The sequence below is a fragment of the Petaurus breviceps genome, unplaced genomic scaffold, assembly GCF_028583685.1.
Source record: "Petaurus breviceps papuanus isolate PSGF00001 unplaced genomic scaffold, PetGlider_PUasm1.0 688, whole genome shotgun sequence".
NCBI classification, from domain to species: Eukaryota; Metazoa; Chordata; class Mammalia; order Diprotodontia; family Petauridae; genus Petaurus; species Petaurus breviceps.
In genome coordinates, this window is record NW_027186457.1 from 6,857,765 (window position 1) to 6,875,138 (window position 17,374).

Genomic DNA, 17,374 nt, shown 5'->3' on the forward strand with positions numbered 1-17,374 from the left:
TTAATAGGAGGAACTAATTATAATTATAATCTACCAAGCAATAACAATAACAACAATGACAATAGTTATTATTTATATAGCACTAACAGTTTTGAGAAGTATTTTACCTGTGTTATCTTATTTGGTGTTTTACATATATTATGTTATTATAATTTTCATAGATGATATGAATGAATGAATAAAACTGGGGGCTAAAGAGGATGGACTGTAGTGGGAAAATCACTCTCAACTTTTCTGGCTTCTAAACTAATGCTATTTCTATCACATGTCTTTTCTGTATCATTATCACCAATCCCTCTTTTGATATTTTAACAATCCTTAATATAATAATACAATCTTAGTCATTCTTTATAATCAACATGGAATCATTGCATCTCAATATCACAGATTCTTAACCTGGAGTATATATGTGTATATATATATATATATACACATATATATGTTCAGAGTATACTCTGAACAAATTTGAGGAGAGATATCAGAGGGTATGTGAACTTTTATGGGAAAAATTACATTTTTCTTTTTAATAATTCACTTATTACATCAAAACTCTTAGAAATTCTTTTTATCCTTTTATAGCAAAATGCGCAATATAGATCATAACTGCAAAATATAAAATAATCTGTACAAAATCATCTATATAATGCGTAAGTACAATTGGGAGACATTATTTTTAAAAAGAGAGTCTTAAACACAAGTTTATGATCTTACAAAATATAGTTTAAACTATGAGATACAAGCCTGTCCTCTTAAACCCACAGTGTTAATAATAACTGATATTATATAGCCCTTACTATGAGATGCTATTATTATTCCCATTTTACAGATAAGGAATTTGAGGCAAATAGAGTAAAATGACTTGTCAAGGGTCACACAGTTACTAAGTGTCTGAGGTCACATTTGAACTCAGGTCTTTCTGACTATAGGCCTAGAGCTTTATCCACTGTGCCATCTAACTTCCCTTATTGTGATATACCAGTTCTATATTTTTCTAAGAGATTTTCTTGGCTCTTCTAAAAACATGAGTGAAAGAAGTGAAAACTTCTCAGACTATACTCTAAAATCTAATAAGGCTTTTCCTAGGATACAGGCCCATGTTCCCCTTCACTGGAAATCACATGATTTACAAGGACTCCACACTCAGAGTGGTAGGGAGTCACCCCTCTCCTCAGTGCCACTTCGGCACAAGATATGCCAAATAAGGACAGAAGTGCTTTCTCAAATGTACATTGGATGGTCTACTGTTTCCTTGTTCTGGTACTTGAGGTAGATTGTCATGCTTAGATTGTGCACCTGATTTCTAGCCAGTGGAAGAAAGGGGTCAGAAAGGGGGTGGGAGAGAATTCCGTGTTAGGGCTTTATAACTTCACCATTTCCTTTCTATAAATTGCTTCTCCTCCCTGACTATTTGTCAGGAGGGTGGCCCTTTCTCGAGATCGTAATAAACCATTCTTTTCTGCTTCCTACCTTGAGAAGCCTCTGAGTATTATTTGGGTAAGGATTTCTGTTGCACACAGTTTTGAGGTGCACACAACTGGATGAAAAGACAATAGGAATTTCTTGAAGATCAATGGTCCAAAGTGTGGTTAAGTATTCTACTTCAGTGGTGTCAAACTCAAATAGAAATGTTGTTCAGCTTTTTCCGTCATGTCCAATTTTTTGTGACCCATTTGGGTTTTTCTCAGCAAAGATACTGGAGTGTTTTGCCATTTCCTTCTCCAGATCATTTTGCAGATGAGGAAGCTGAGGCAAACAAGGTTAAGTGACTTGTCCAGGATCACATATCTAGTAAGTATCTGAGGCTGGATTTCAACTCAGGTCTTCCTGACTCCAGGCCTGGCACTTTATCCACTGTGCTACCTAGATACCTTATAATGGAAATGAGAACCACTAAACCATACATATGTGGGTGCATATTCTTTTAGAAAATTACATATTGACATAATCTAAATTTTGTTGTATTTTATTTATTTTAAAAAATATTTCATAATTACATTTTTATCTGGATCGGACTAAACTCAGAAATGTTGTGGTACTCATGCAGCCCATCAGCTGTGTGTTTGACACTTTTGTTCTATGTAATTTATAGTCATTTTAAAATTTTCAATTATAATATGTTTAGATAACTTTTGATTCATCACATAAGACAAATAAAAATCTCCACCGATGCCTCTGAGAACACTGGATCAGGCACCCTTGATGAAAGCACTGTCACCCTCATCTTTATCAATCTTCCTCTGGCAGTCAGTCATTCTACTGAATGTGATATCAACTCCTTGGCACACAGACTGCATCATCATTTGCTGCTTTACTGTATCAAAGGGATAGGAGACCATATCAGCCACAGCATTCACTGATTTTGCAGTCATCCAACTCAACCCAGTTTGAGCATTCTCAGGGTCTGGGAGCCTACCTTTTACTGTATGATAGGTTCTATTGAGAATAATACCCTGTGCAGTGACATTAGAACCTTTATACAAACCATGGGTTCCACAAGACTTCATCATTTTCACAAGGCAGTCTCTCATGGCCTTGAATTCTCTTTTGGTGCCAATTTTCTCAACATCAACTGCCCACAAAATTCAAAGAGTAATAAAAGTGAGAAGGGACTCCAACTGTTTCATTAGAAGTGAGATTACCAGCAAAATATCTCCAATGCTTGTCCTCCATATGGTCCTTAAAGGCAAAGTTATAGACCTGGGCAGGGACATATCTGATGACATTTAGTAACTCATATCCTGAGAGAAGGAAAGTGACCCCTGATCCTTTAGAAATCAGACTATACAATTCATTATGCCTTTGTATTGCTTATCAGTAGCAACTTTTATTTTACTTATATGCTGTACCTGCACTAGTGTATTGACTGTCTCAATGGAGACCATCACTGTCTTGGAGATCACAGCTGTGATGTCACTGGCCAGGAAGTCCTTGGAGCAGGAATGAATGATCTGTTTCATCATTACTGCAGAGGGGGCAGGTGGTAGAGCTGGAGGAGACAGCACATGTGAGAGGGTCAAAAGATGGGGAATATGTTGAAATCTACATAGCCCCTTGTAAGAGTTTGTACCAAAAAGTAGTTCCTTCAATTATAATTAAAAAAACCCAAAAGTATTCTAAGAAAGGGTCCACTGGCAATATCAGATTGCCCAAGAAGTCTATAACATAAAGATGATGTTCTAAATGCAAAAAATAATGTTAAGGATGTCCTTCCTTTTAGGAATATATGATTTGACCAAGAGAGTGACATATCACATGAACCAGAGATATGGGGCATGTTTAAGTGCTTACAATTAATAGGGGCCAGCTAGATGATGCAGTGGATAGAATGCTGGGCCTGAAGTCAGGAAGATTTATCTTCCTGAGTTCAAATCTGGCCTCTGACACTTACTAGCTTTGTGACCTTAGGCAAGTCACTTTAGCCATGTTTGTTGAGTTCCTTATCTGTAAAATGAGTTGGAGAAGAAAATGGCCAACTAATATCTTTGCCAAGAAAACCCCAACTGGAGTCATGAAGAGTGGGAAGCAACTGAAATAATTGGAAAACAATAATTAATAGAATATAGAATGGGATGATTGTGTTGATTAAATTGGTCTAAAGCTACATGTAAGAAAGTAAGAAAAAAAAATGACCAGCTAAGGGGGAATCAAGAGGCCTATGTTCAAATGCAAAATAAGTTAGAATAGGACAAAGGGTGATGTCATCAGGAGGGCATACACTTTGAATTGCTTTGGCAGTTGTAGTGAGCAATTCTCCTCGCTCTGCTTTAATAGCTGGGCTCCCTTTTGACCAGTGACATGCATTTATGAAATTGCTAACCAAAGAAAGAAGAGAAAATCTGGGCATGGGACACAGCCAAATCAACAGATATTAATCAGTGTATACAGAGAATTTTACACTGTGCTAAGTACCATGGAGGAAAAGTAAATGAAGCTCACAAATACTGTGGGTAGAAAAATATATCCATACTTGAAGAAGGTCTAGATGATGGAAGTGAATGTTGCATTTTGTAAAACAAACTGTTGGAGGATAAAGCATGATGTCGCAGAAAGAGCTCTGACTGTTGAGTCAAGGACCTGGGTTCAACTTCTGGCCCTGCTACTTATATCCCATGTGACAATTACCTTTGCGTACTTCAGGTGTTTCATACGTAAAATGAGGAGGCTGGATAAGATGATGTTTGAAATCTTTTCCAACTCAAAATATTTTGAGTCCATGGGGTCAATCCTCCACCGTTTTGGAGACAGAGTGCTTATAAACTCTGTGATGGCTGACACTGTAGCCAGAGTCAGTAAAATAGGAACTGCTCTTTTAATTGCCTTAACATGCACTGGCCTGTGGGACAGGGATGCAAAGACAAACGTCACACAGTCATGGCCCCTGAGCAGCACCCAACAGAGTTCTGAAGAGGCTGAGTACTTTGCCCAAGGTTGCACTCATGGATAGTGGCAATGGTGGCATTTGTAGGCAGGCCCTCCAATTGCACATCCAGTCTCTCTGTCCTGTACCACACTGTGTCATCCTGAAACATCATGCAAAAAAAGTCCTGAAACAATACATTTTCCACCTCTCTTACCCTCTTGAGGTAAGCCTAGCTTTACCACCAGGCCTTTGCATAGCTGATCTCCCATGTCTGGATTCAACCCATTTTCAACTGTATCTCATACAATCCTTCACTTTTTTAGAAGTACAGTTCTGCTGTTTTCTTCTACATAATGAACAGGTAGTTGTCACAGAAGACAGAGCATTAGACCTGGACTCTGGAAGACCTGAGTTCAAATCTGATCTCAGACTCTTAGTAGCTGTGTGACCCCGGACTGTTTCAGTTTGCTCATTTGTAAAATGTGGTTAATGATAGCATCTACCTCGAAGGGTTGTTGTGAGGATCAAATGAAATAGTAAAGTGTTTAGTACATAATAAGTGTTATATAACTGTCAGCTATTATTATATCACATTACATTTCATTGTATTATATTATGCTGTTATATGGTATATCATGTTATGTAATATATGTTATAATACATTATATTTTATATTGTTATATTAATTATATATTATATTAATATATTATAATGTAATATTATATATAACACTATATTATAGTAACATATAAATAACATATATTATATTAATAAATTATATATAATCTATAAATATATAATTATATATTTCAATTATACAGTATATGTAATATGTCAATATGTGACACAATTATATTATATTTTAAGTATATTATTAATATATTATTCTATATTAATTACATTAATATATTATTATAAAACTTTTTTATTTGCTCCATTATTAGAAGTGCCTTCGTCTTAAAATTACTTCATATAACTTTATACTTTGCATATACTTATGCATGTATAAGTTTTATTCCCCCTCCTCAAAAAAAAATCTGTTATGTGAAGGCAGGTCTTATTATTTTGTTTAATATCCCTACCACAGAGTCTTGAACAAAGCAGGTACTTAATAAATGTTTGTTGGATTGAATGAAATTCTAAAAATCCCCAAATAATTCCAGTCCGTCTTCCACTTGACCTTTCCTATGGAAATGTTTTGAGCCTTTTTCCCATGCAGAAAGCCATTAGCTCATCCCCTTTTTACAACCCTTATATCCAATTAGTCTCCAAGACCATTCAATTTTGCCTTTGAAATCACTCTTCATTCATTTTGCTATCCCCCAAATTCAGGTTCTTGCACATGGATTACTGGAATGACCTCCTTCCTCCTGGTAAACTCTTTCACTTAACTCATGCATCCAACAAACTGCTTTCACACACCCCTTTCCCTATGGGATAATTTGGTCCAGTTCTCTCCTTTTAGAGATGAGAAAATAGAGGTTGATTCTAAGTATATCTTCAAACTCACAAAGGTGTATCGTGGAACCCCAGAATGTCAGATATTTCTGGATAAGAATATTTCCTACAATGTTCTTTGTGATTTTGTGAAATAACCTTCAAAAATCATCAGAGGAATCACATTTTGAATTCTGATCCTCTGACGGTGCAGGCCCTTTTCCATTTGGCCAAGTTATAGATAGTACTCAAATACCTTGGATTCCTCCCTAGTTCCAATGACTTCAAATATAAATTCCTTGACCTGGCTTTTAAGGCCCTCTATCATATCTCCTTATTATTCCTGACCAACCACATTGTTCACTATTTACTCCCTATGCACTTTCAACTCTACTCACTCTTCCCCCAACAGAAGGTACTTCTTGTCCCCTTGGAGTTTTGCTTAGATTTTTTCTTCTGCTTGGAATGGTCTCCATTTTTTCTCTTATCCATCTTCCAAGGGCTAGGTTAAAATAAACTTCCAAACAGATTGGGGTGGGGGTATCTGGAAGCAGCTTGGGGTTGGGTGTGGTGAGTTCCATATGCATGGGTCAGGTTGCAGGTAAGTATTGGTTTTAGGATCTACACACTGAGATACCGACAAGCAAGACTGCATGTGGAGGAAACAGAGTAGTGTAAGGAAGCGTCAGAATACTATACTATGAGAGGAAACCTCAGCTATTTATCTTGAAGAAGAGAAAGCTTGCAGGGAACAGGATTGCCTCAGATATTTTGAAGGCTTTCTTATGGAGGGTGTGCAATTATCTTGTTTCTCCAGAAGACAAAACCAAATAGATGGAACCTTAGAGAGTTAAAGGGAAATGGGTTTGGTTCAACATATAACTTTATAAGATCAGCTCTAAGTATGAAGTGGTGGCACTTTCTTGTTTAAATATGTTTTATTTATTGAAAGATATAGGAAAAATGGCATTTGTATGAGGAACCCTAAGGAAATCAGCCCTTAGTGCTTGGAAGAAACATAGGTAAGGGAAGATTGGATGTAAGGTTGCCTCTTAAAGAATAAAATGATTTACTAAAATCAAATGTGGCCAAAGTGTCTTGTTTCAGAATTCACTATTGTTGTACTTATTTTGAGGGTATCTGCATAAGACTTATGCATAGAACATTTTAGTATCTGTGGAAAATTGTATATTGCCTGTATTCAATAGGATTGAAAAGAATGTGGATTTTAATTTCTCACCCTAAGGAAGAAGTTAGACATCTCATACAAAGAGAGCCTGCTCTAAGGCAAGAATCTATAAGAGATCGGTCAGTGACCAAAGCAAGAATCAGTGCAGATTAAAGCAGAGTGGAGAAGGAAGAAACAATATAGACCAGAATATAATCACTCTGATACATTTCATGAATCATCACTGGCAGTTTCACCAAAAAATTAAAACTAAATAAAGGTGGAAGGGAGAGAATAGGACCAAAGAGGGTTAAAATTTTGTTTTATCTTGTAAGAAATGATAAAATCCTGGTGAACCTGTGACCAAAGAATATTTTAAATAAGATACATAAAACAAATAAATGAAATGTTTCCAAGAGTCCTCTCATCAAGTTAGGGTTAGGGTGAATTGCATCCAAAAGGTCTGTGACTTTTTAGTTACCTTCATTCAGATGATTTGTGATGGGGATCATGGATCCCCAACTAGACTTGTGATGGGAACTGATTAATATGTCAAAGCATTGTCATTTATTTGGAACTACTGATGATATTGGAGATATTATTATTCAGACAATGGACTCCATTTTCCTATGTAGCTCTTAACCATCATAGTTGTTTTTATTTTTGTTTTTCATCTCAGAAGATCTTTATGAACTGGTTCTGATATCATGCCTTCACTGTTTCAAGAAGATAGTTTCTATTTTCTTATTGATTTTTATGTTAATTTCCTGCTCTAGGATTGTTACTAGACTTGTTTTAAGTTTCTTTTAGCAGTAGAATGTCACCTACAAAATTTTGGGTACCTCTCCCCACGGGATGGGAAATAGTAGGAGCTTGGCCTTCACTGGGAAGTGGTGGTTGACCTCCCTGCACCATTGAGGGAAGAAACATGATCAAATTCTTGCCAGTGTTATGACCATTGCCATAGTCTCTTCCTTTTTTATTATGGTGCTTTTTCTCAGCCTGCTTCAGCACTTTATAGGCCATGTGTGTCTTGAACCACAATAGGCTTAACCTGCACTGGTAATGGCATTAGTAATTTTTCCCAAGTGGTAACTTCCTGTGGGTTATCTTCCTGAGATCCTGACTTGGTGATAATGAGAGTGACATTTTATGTCCTTTTAACTTTGAAGTGTGTTCCTTTAAGATCTGGTTGGTGCTTTTTGATTGGATTTTATGACCCAGTAATGCTTATTACATTTTAAATCTTGAATGTGTTATAATGGACTAACTTAGGTGCAGCCCAGAATAATTGTGATAGATTCTGGGGATACAGAGACTGAAAAAAAACACTCTATTTTGTCAGGGAATTGGGGCTGGTAAAGAAGCATATCAATGATTAAATATAATTTATAATAATAGTAGTATTTATATAGTATTTTAAAGTTTAGAAAGTACTTTACATATATTCTTTCATTTGATCTCAACAACCCTGGGAGATTGTTGCTATTAATCTCTGTTTTACAGAGGAGGACACAGAGGCTGGCAGAGGTGAAGTGACTTGCCCAGGATCACATAGCTGGCAAATGTCTGAGGCTGGAATTGAACTCAGTTCTGATTCCAAGTTCAGTGCTCTGTTGAATGCACCACCTAGTGGACAGGAAGAGAGAAGGGTTATTTGTTAACAAGAGAATATGGATTCCAAAGAAAACCATGGAAAGACCCTTAGAGTGGAAAATACACAGGAAGGATGGTGATGACAAGTAATGGCCAGGAAAGGGTGCTTTGAGTTAGGTAGGAAGCCTGTAACTAACTCAGAACCAAAGGGGTTTTTAGTGGAGTCAGAGCAGGAGATTGTCATGCTTTTCATGGAGGCAATTGTAATGTTGATTTGATTATTAGTCTGAACAAGAAGAAGGCATATCTATATGTGACTTTTGTCAAGGATATTTGTTGCGTGACAATGTGAACACTGTATAATGCATTAATAAATGTAAGGGCATTTAAGAGAGTAAATCAGGGAGAAAATGACAAACTAACAATAATTTAAAAAATTGCAGAAAGTTAAAAGCTGAATAGAATGCATTAAGTATCACAATACTTACACCACTTTTTTTTTTCATTAGCCATTAAGAGAAAGACAGAGAAAAGAAAGAATCAAAGGGTTTAAAAATTAAATAAATCAAGTGTGAGATGTTAGCTAAGGGATCTATTAATAAAAAGGAATGTCTTCTCTGACCTTTGAGAAGTCCATGAAAGATAATGTACCCAAGGCATCAAAAAAGACAAAAGGTGTGTTTACAGAGACTTAAGACCCAAGACCATGCATATTTTTTCATTTGAAACTTCTTTCAGTGAAGAGGCCACTTCAGTTTGAATTATGAATCATTCAGTGAGGAATATCAGGTGTGCACTTGATTAGAATGGGACTCATATAAAGAAAGGCTAATATCATATTGATAACGCACATCTTACAGAGAAGAGGTTACTCAAAAGGTAATCGGCAAATCTGACCTTTCGAAACGCTCATTCATTTCTCCCCCACTGCCATTTAACTCTTCTGCTTCAACATTATTCAATTAGCCTTTTTAGAGCTCATGACTTCTCTCCTCATATAAAATAATAATTACCAATAATGAGTTTTTGGCAGTGGGGACAACACATCCTCTTCCTTTCAGTACTAACTACATTGGCCCTGTTTGCCTCTTTGGCCCAAAGTGTAAGGAGTGTGCCTCCTTGGCGCAGTGTATACCAGTGACAACAGGAAGGGAAGGAAAATCGTTAATTCTTCCCTAAGAGAGAACAGATGGAGATAGAAATCAAGATGGGAAGAGAGTGTATAGCCCTGGATTGCTGATCAAAAGATTTCTCCTTGCTTTCCGCTCAACTCTGGATACCACCCAGATTAATGGAATCAATCAGTTTGATTAGTGAGCACACCAATACGTGCTGATTGAAAACCAATGAGGCAAATAACACTCAAATGGCCTTTAAAAAAAGTAACACGGAACTGCAATATATTCTAAAGCTGAAACATATTTGTTGTCAATTATAACCAGTGAATATAGGTAGGAGAGCCAAAAGTAGGAATTCTAGTATCGAGGCAAATTTAGTTGTGCATGGAGGGTAGGGGGTAGTACAGAAGGATGCACAGAAGGCACACGGGAACCAGATTCCCCACAGTTATCTGCAATAATTCTAGGAGAAGAGGCTATCCATCTCCCAGAGAGTATAGACTCAGCCCATGCAGCATGACATTCTCAGCAAGCAGGGAGCACTCTGCTGCTGCTCCTGGTACAGTCTTCTGTTGAAAATGTGTCAAAGATCCCGGGTTGTCATCAGGCATTGGGAAGCTAGATGAAAACTGTGAGGCAAAGGCATGGTAAACCTGAGCATGAAGGCAGGGATGAAGCATGCAACCACGGGCAAGTTATCAACACATTTGGGCAAAGGTTAGTAGGAAATGATCTAGAATCAGAATCAGGAGATTATAGTTGTATTATCTACCTTGAAGAGTTACTGTAAGGATTAACACTATACAGGGTGTTCCTAAAGTCTGGACACATAGGAAATCTCCTTAACTATTCATATTTTCAAGAAATGAAATAAATGAAATTTTCAAGAACATTTTATTTAATTAGCATAAATGAGATTTCATAGGAAGACATAGGAGATGCATAGGAAATCTCACTAATTAATTAAATTAAATTAATCTCATTAATATGAAAAATAGTCCCCAATAGCTAAGGAAAGCTTTTATTCCATATGAAATTGTAATGGCTAAAATTTATGTTAATATATAACTATTTTTGTTATATACATACATATAATATACTAAACATATATACACATACACACATACGTGAATACATATCTAGATACAGACAGAAACAAATACACACACAGGCATAGGAACTGGATCTGTGATTTCATTGGTGTAGAAAATGCCTGGGTGAAGAAACTCTGTTTGATAGTTCTCCTTTCTTCCTATCTCTCCCTTCTCTACTTCAGTCCATCTCCCACATAGCTGCCAATGGGACTTTCCTCAAGTGTAGATCTGATCATGTCACCCACTCCCATCTCCATCCAATGTACTCCAATGGCTATTATATCTAGGATAAAATATAAACTTCCCTGTTTTGTAAAGCCCTTCACACTCTGCCCTCAGTATCTCTGCATTCATTACATGTTTCTTCCCTATCCATACTGTACTGTCTAACCAAACTCTCCTTCACACTGTTTCTCATATGTGGCCCTCCATCTCCCATCTCTATGACTTTGCACTGGCCAAATCTTGTGCTTGGACTGCACTTTCTCTTCACCTCTGCCTAATGGAGTCCTCCTCTTCCTTTAAGATCTAGTTCAAGTGCCATCTGCTACATGAAGACTTTCTGAATCCCTAATCTGCTAGTGAACTTTATCCCTAACTACCTTGAATTTGTTCCATGTACAGGGTTGTCCTTTTTGGATTTGGACAATTTCATCTGTGGAAAGGGTTAGAGATACAGATGGTTTTGAGAACCTAAGAGAAAGCAGTGTCTTAGATGAAGGTACCAAAAATACTTGAGAGAACAGATCCTCAGAAGAAAAAGTACTTGCTGAGAGCAAAGATATTTGCAGTATCTCGTTGGGGCAGGTTAGGTAGATTTGAGGATCATCAGAATAGAAATGGTAGTTAAATCCATGAGAGCTGAAGAAATCACTTAATGAAGTCAAGTACAGAGAGATGAGCAAAGAGACAGAATACTGTGTGACATTCACCATCAGTGGCCATGAGCTAGATGAAGAACTAGCAAATGAGAATAAGAGTGAGTGGTCTGATAGGAAGGGGAGAACTAAAAGGGAATGGCTTCCTGAATACCCAGGGAAAAGAGAGTATAAAGAAGGGGTTCATCAATAGTGTCAAAGGCTTCAGAGAGCCTAAGGAGAATGAGGATTGAGAAAAGCCAGTTGGATTTGGCAGATTAGAGATCACTAGTCATTTTGGAGAGAGTAGTTTCAGCAGAGTGATGAAGCTGGAAGACATATCGTGGTGGGGATAGAAGAGAAGGAGAGGAGAGCAAGTGGAAACATTTGTTGTAAATGGCCTTTTCAAGGAATTTAGCCACAAAGGGCTGAGACATGTGCCAATAATAGAGATAGAAGGGTACAGTAAGGGGTTTTTGAGAAGGGATGGAGACTTGGGTATGTTTGTAGGTTAGTAGAGAAAAAGCCAGTTGATGGGGAGAGACTGAAGATGAGTGAGAGACTGGGGACAACAGAAGGGATATTCTTTTGGAAGAGATGGGATGCAATGGGATTTCTTGTGCAGGTGGAGGAGTTTGTTATGGTAAGAAGTAGGGTTCCTCTTTATGTAAGACAAAGGTGAAGGATTAATTTAGAAAATTATGGAAAAGGTAAAAAATAGAAGCAAGGAACTAAGAATGGAAAAAATCCTGAGGTTTCATTTTTTTTTAAATTAATAGAGATAGGAATAGCGTAGAAAATGATGAAAGTAGAGGTCTTATTCCAGAACCATTATTATTCCATTATTTTATTTCACCAGAATCAGTAAAATATGTATACTTATGCTGAGTTAAAAGATATAAGCTGTTTAAAAAGGGCTATTCAATGTTATTGTCTGTTTTATTTTTTTTTTTTTGAGGCAATCAGAGTTAAGTAACTTGCCCAGGGTCACACAACTAATAAGTGTCTAAGGCCAGTTATTGCTTGTTTTGTTTTGGACTGTGTTACAGAATAGTCAGGTGGGGAAATAAATCCCTTTTGCCAAGGCTGTCTGTAGCTGGAACTGGCCCCTAATTGAGTCTTGGAGGTAACTTGGGAGCACTGACTGATTAAATTACTTGTCTGTGGTCACAGCGCCAGTATAGGTCAGAAGCAGGACCTGAATACAGATCTTTTTGATTCTATAGCTGGCATTTCTAGTTCTAGTTATTACATACTGCTTCTCATTTAAGAAGTGTGGGTGGAGAAAAGGAAAGGAAGGAATAGGTGTTTATGAAATGCCAGGCACTGTGCCAAGTACTTTACAAGTATGACCTCATTTTAACCTCAAAACAACCCTAAGAGGTAGATGCTATTATGATCCCCATTTGGCAGTTGAGGAAACTAAGGTGAAGAGTGACTAAGTGTCTTTCTTGGGATCACACAGTTAATAATTGTCTAAAGCAGGATTTGAATTCAGGTCTTCCTGTGTCCCAGCCACCTAATCACTTGCCAAAGACAGTGGCATTTGTTTATATTTTAATATTAGTTATATGTTTTTAAGATTAGTGTAAAGAAGGCTAAAAGGCAAAGACATTCTGGGTTAAATGAACAATGGAAAAAAATATAAAAATATATCATGATAGGATTATGTCACCATTTCTCACTTTATAAATAGAAAATCATCTTTAGGTAAATTGATTGACTTATGGATCAATAGTTATGTAGGGCTAGCAGCTGAACTAGGAGGAATTTTAGTATTTCTCCCCCTAGTTATTTGCTTGACAATATTTTTCTTCACTCTGTCTTCCGGTATCCACCAAAGGTGGGGTCCAAATTGGAAAAAAATTACTATGGATTTTTAAAATTTGTCAAAGTGAAAGTAATTTAATTCTAGTGGCATGATAAAATATACTTTATTCACAAAGCTTGCTTGAGTATCTCAGCCAAGATGGAGGGGAACCTAGATTTGGGTAAGAGCCAAGATCCAAGGGAACAGACCTTTTGCAAGACTCGGCAGGCGCTTAATGGTACTGAAAATCTGCTAAAACTTTCCAAATCCATTGACTTATTTTTCTTATATTTTAGACAAAAGAATACATTTACTGCCCAGAGACATTTACATTTTCCCTGTAATTATTAGGTTTATACATTTTATGCAGATTTCAAGTACATCTTTTGCTTGTAGTAGGAAAAAAAAAAACTTTTGCCAGCTGTGAGCATTGTTACATTCACTGAATTCTTTTTCATGGGTTATCTCAGTTAAAGGAAATTTTTGAATATGCTTTTGAAGTTTTAAACTGATAGTTATCATTGATTGCTTTGTGTGCTGGGCTGGGCCGGAGGTACTCAGTGTGTGTTTTGTGGATGGGACCAGCCATAGCTTGTTCAGCTTTATGACTGATGCTTTGTCAGCAAAACATTTTTTTTTTTTTTGATTTGTAAAAGTCCATTTAGAACTGGGACTATTTCTTTTGATGGGGATAGTGCTTTAGAGCTATAGGATTGAAATTATAATTCCAGATGTTCATCTTTCCTTAGAGCTATCCAACACAGTGGGTGAACTTAGAATGCATTTTTTAAAATGCAAATAAATCAAACTGTTTCCTCCACGGACTTAACTTTTGCTTAAATTTCAATGTGGTTTTAAAAAAAATTCTAGTTATATGTTAAAATTTTTTTTAATGGAAAAAAGCACTTAATTTTTGTTTTGGTATCCTATTTCAGATATGTTTCTCTTTTTTTCCACAGATGAAACTGTTTCTTCCTTTAGTATCATGAACTCCTTATTTGTTGTTACGGTCCTCCCTTCCTCCCTTCCTTTCTCTCTTCCTTCCTTCCTCCCTTCCTTCCTCCCTCCCTCCCTCCCTCCCTTCTTCCCTTCCTTCCTTCCTTCCTTCCTTCCTTCCTTCCTTCCTTCCTTCCTTCCTTCCTTCCTTCCTTCCTTCCTCCCTCTCTTTTCCTCCTTCTCTCTCTGTCTCTGTTTCTTTCTGTCTCTCATGATTTTGAAGCTAGCTCCATTTTATAGTTAAGGATACAAAGGAACTAGAATGTGTGTAGTTGGGTCAATAATGTATAAATCCAGGCAGAATGGATAGTAGATAGAACATTGAAATTAGATTCAAGAATGCTTGGGTTTGAAGCAGCTGGGTGGCACAGTGAATAGAGCACTGGTCCTGGAGTCAGGAAGACCTGAGTTCAAATCCAGCCTCAGACACTTGACACACTTACTAGCTGTGTGACCTTGAGCAAGTCATTTAATCCCAAGTCCCCTGCCTACCCTCCTCCAAAAAGAAAAAAAAAGAACACTTGGGTTCAAATCCAGCCTCTGGTACCTAAAAGTGGCATGGTCATTTCTATGCCTCAACTATTTTATCTGTAAAATAATGATTATCATAAATACCTAACTCACAAGGTTATTGTAAGGATTAAATGATATAATGTAGGCAAATACATCCACAGACTAGTGGTCCTATGATATGAATACTCTATCAGCTGCAGACCACAACCCTCCTCGGCTTGCCCTCTTGTATGATTCTGTGAAATGGTTTGAGAGGAGAGCCCTAGATCTGGAGTAAGTAAACCTTGAGTTTAAATCCAACCTCAGACACTTATTAGCTGTGTGACCCTGGGCAAATCACTTACCCCTGTCTGCCCCAGTTTCTTCATCTGTAAAATGAAGATAATATTGTCACCTACCTGCCAGGGTTTGAGTGAGAATAAAATGAAAATTTGCCTAATACTTTGCAAACCTTAAAGTTCCATATAAACACTAGCGGTTATTTTTATGTCCTACTGTAAATCTGCCACAGTGGGTCTACTGAATATGCTAGGTGACTTCAGCAAGAGGCTGTTCTGTGTGGTGGCAGCAACTCACAGATTCACATCTCAGAGATAGTGCCATGCTCTGCTTAGATCACTGGACCTGGAGGGAGGGAGATCTGAGTTCAAATTCTGCCTCAGACTTTTATCAGCTGTTCAATCCAGGGCAAGTGATTTATATTCTGTCTGCCTCAGTTTCTGCATCTTAGAAGCAAGAGTAACAAAAGCACCTTCCTCACTGGGTGACTGTGAGGAGCAAATAAAGTGCACATTAGGCTTTAAATCCCTATAGAAATGCAAGCTATCTTCAACATCACCACCTCTGACATTTACTGTGTGACCTTGAGTAAGTCACTTAATTTGTAACTCAGCACCTTAAATATGTCATGTGTAAAATGAGGGAAAATAGTCCTTGTAGGAATGACACAAATTTTTGTGAGACTTCAATTAGATGAGTGAAAAGTGCTTTACAAAGTGTTACATAAACATCAGCCTTGAGAGGCCGGGTGGTGTAATGGTTAGAGACCTACCCTTGGTCTAAGTAAGGGAAACTTGGGGATAATGATGATGATGATTCCAGCAGTTACTACTAGGAATAAAGGGTGCTATAAATGTCAGCCACTCTTATTATACAGTTTGTGAGTTGCTGTATGAGAACTAGGCCACGCAAACTCGGGCTTTCTAAGCATCTTTTGTTCACATCTAGTGTGACAACCCTGAATAACCTGGCCTATAGCTGAACCCTGTGGAGAGCTGATGGGTTCTTCTCCCAGCTGCGCAGTTCTCTCACAACAGCATTTTGAATTTGGTTTTATATTTTCCAGCTGCTCAGTATTCATTCAACTATTATTCACTTCTCATGATATTTTATTACTTTTTTGTATCAGGATGTATCAGTATAATATTATGCAATACTGTGTCCAAGTCTGATTAAATCCATGCTAGGCTGACACTTTTTTTTTAAACCTGGATTTCACACCACCCAGGCTGAAAGTAAAGCATCATTTACGTGGTCAATCCTACTACTATCTTGCATGGAAGATTGATTCTATTTTTCCTGTCTGGGCTGGTTTGCCCCTCCATAGACAACTTGGTAGCCTCCTGGTAACAAGTCACTGTATTTGGGTACTGGACAGAATGTGGACACCCAGACATCATTAGACCTATTGCAATTCAGAAATAATAACAGTCCACAAGCCCCAGCCACCCCATCAGCAAGAACTATAGGTATGGGCCACCATGCCTGGTATACTCCATTTTTATTGATCTCACTTGTCTGTGTTTTTGAGGTTAGTCTATCTGAAGTTAGTCTAACATAGCTACCATCTTGGTTCTTTTTTGATGTCAATTTGAGGTTGAAATTGATTTTTAAAATAATTTTCCAGGATCTTTTCACTCAGGGCAGTTCTATCTTTTCTATTCACATATAATTTCTAATCTTTCAAATATCATCAATCAATTCCCTGTGTACTTAAACATAAAGGCTTAAAGGCCTACATGTAGCAGACAACTGTCTAACTTAGACCCTAACTTCAGGATTTTTGAAACTCTGATGGGACATATGACTCTACTAATACATGTATGTGGTAACATATATGTATGAGTGTGGCTGTGTGTATATGTTCATGCACACACTTAAGAGGCAATGTTGTATAGTAGACAGAGGGCTAGGCTTTGATTCATAAATATTTGTGTTCAAAACCTACCTCTGAAATTTATGAGCCATGTGACCCTGGGTAAATCATTTATTCCCTAAGTTCTTCAAGAAAGACAGGAGAACTTCCTGTGAATTGGAAGAGGGAGTTTCTGTGCTAAAAAAAAAATCACAAACCATTGCTTGTCTTTCTATTTATCTATTATCTATCTATCTATCTATCTATCTATCTATCTATCTATCTATCTAT

General features: G+C 37.2%; 1 pseudogene; it reads right to left on the reverse strand.

Annotated features, from left to right (window-relative positions):
• Positions 1–2,048: 2,048 nt before the first annotated feature.
• Positions 2,049–2,960, reverse strand: LOC138174193 (ADP/ATP translocase 3-like; annotated as a pseudogene).
• Positions 2,961–17,374: the final 14,414 nt, after the last annotated feature.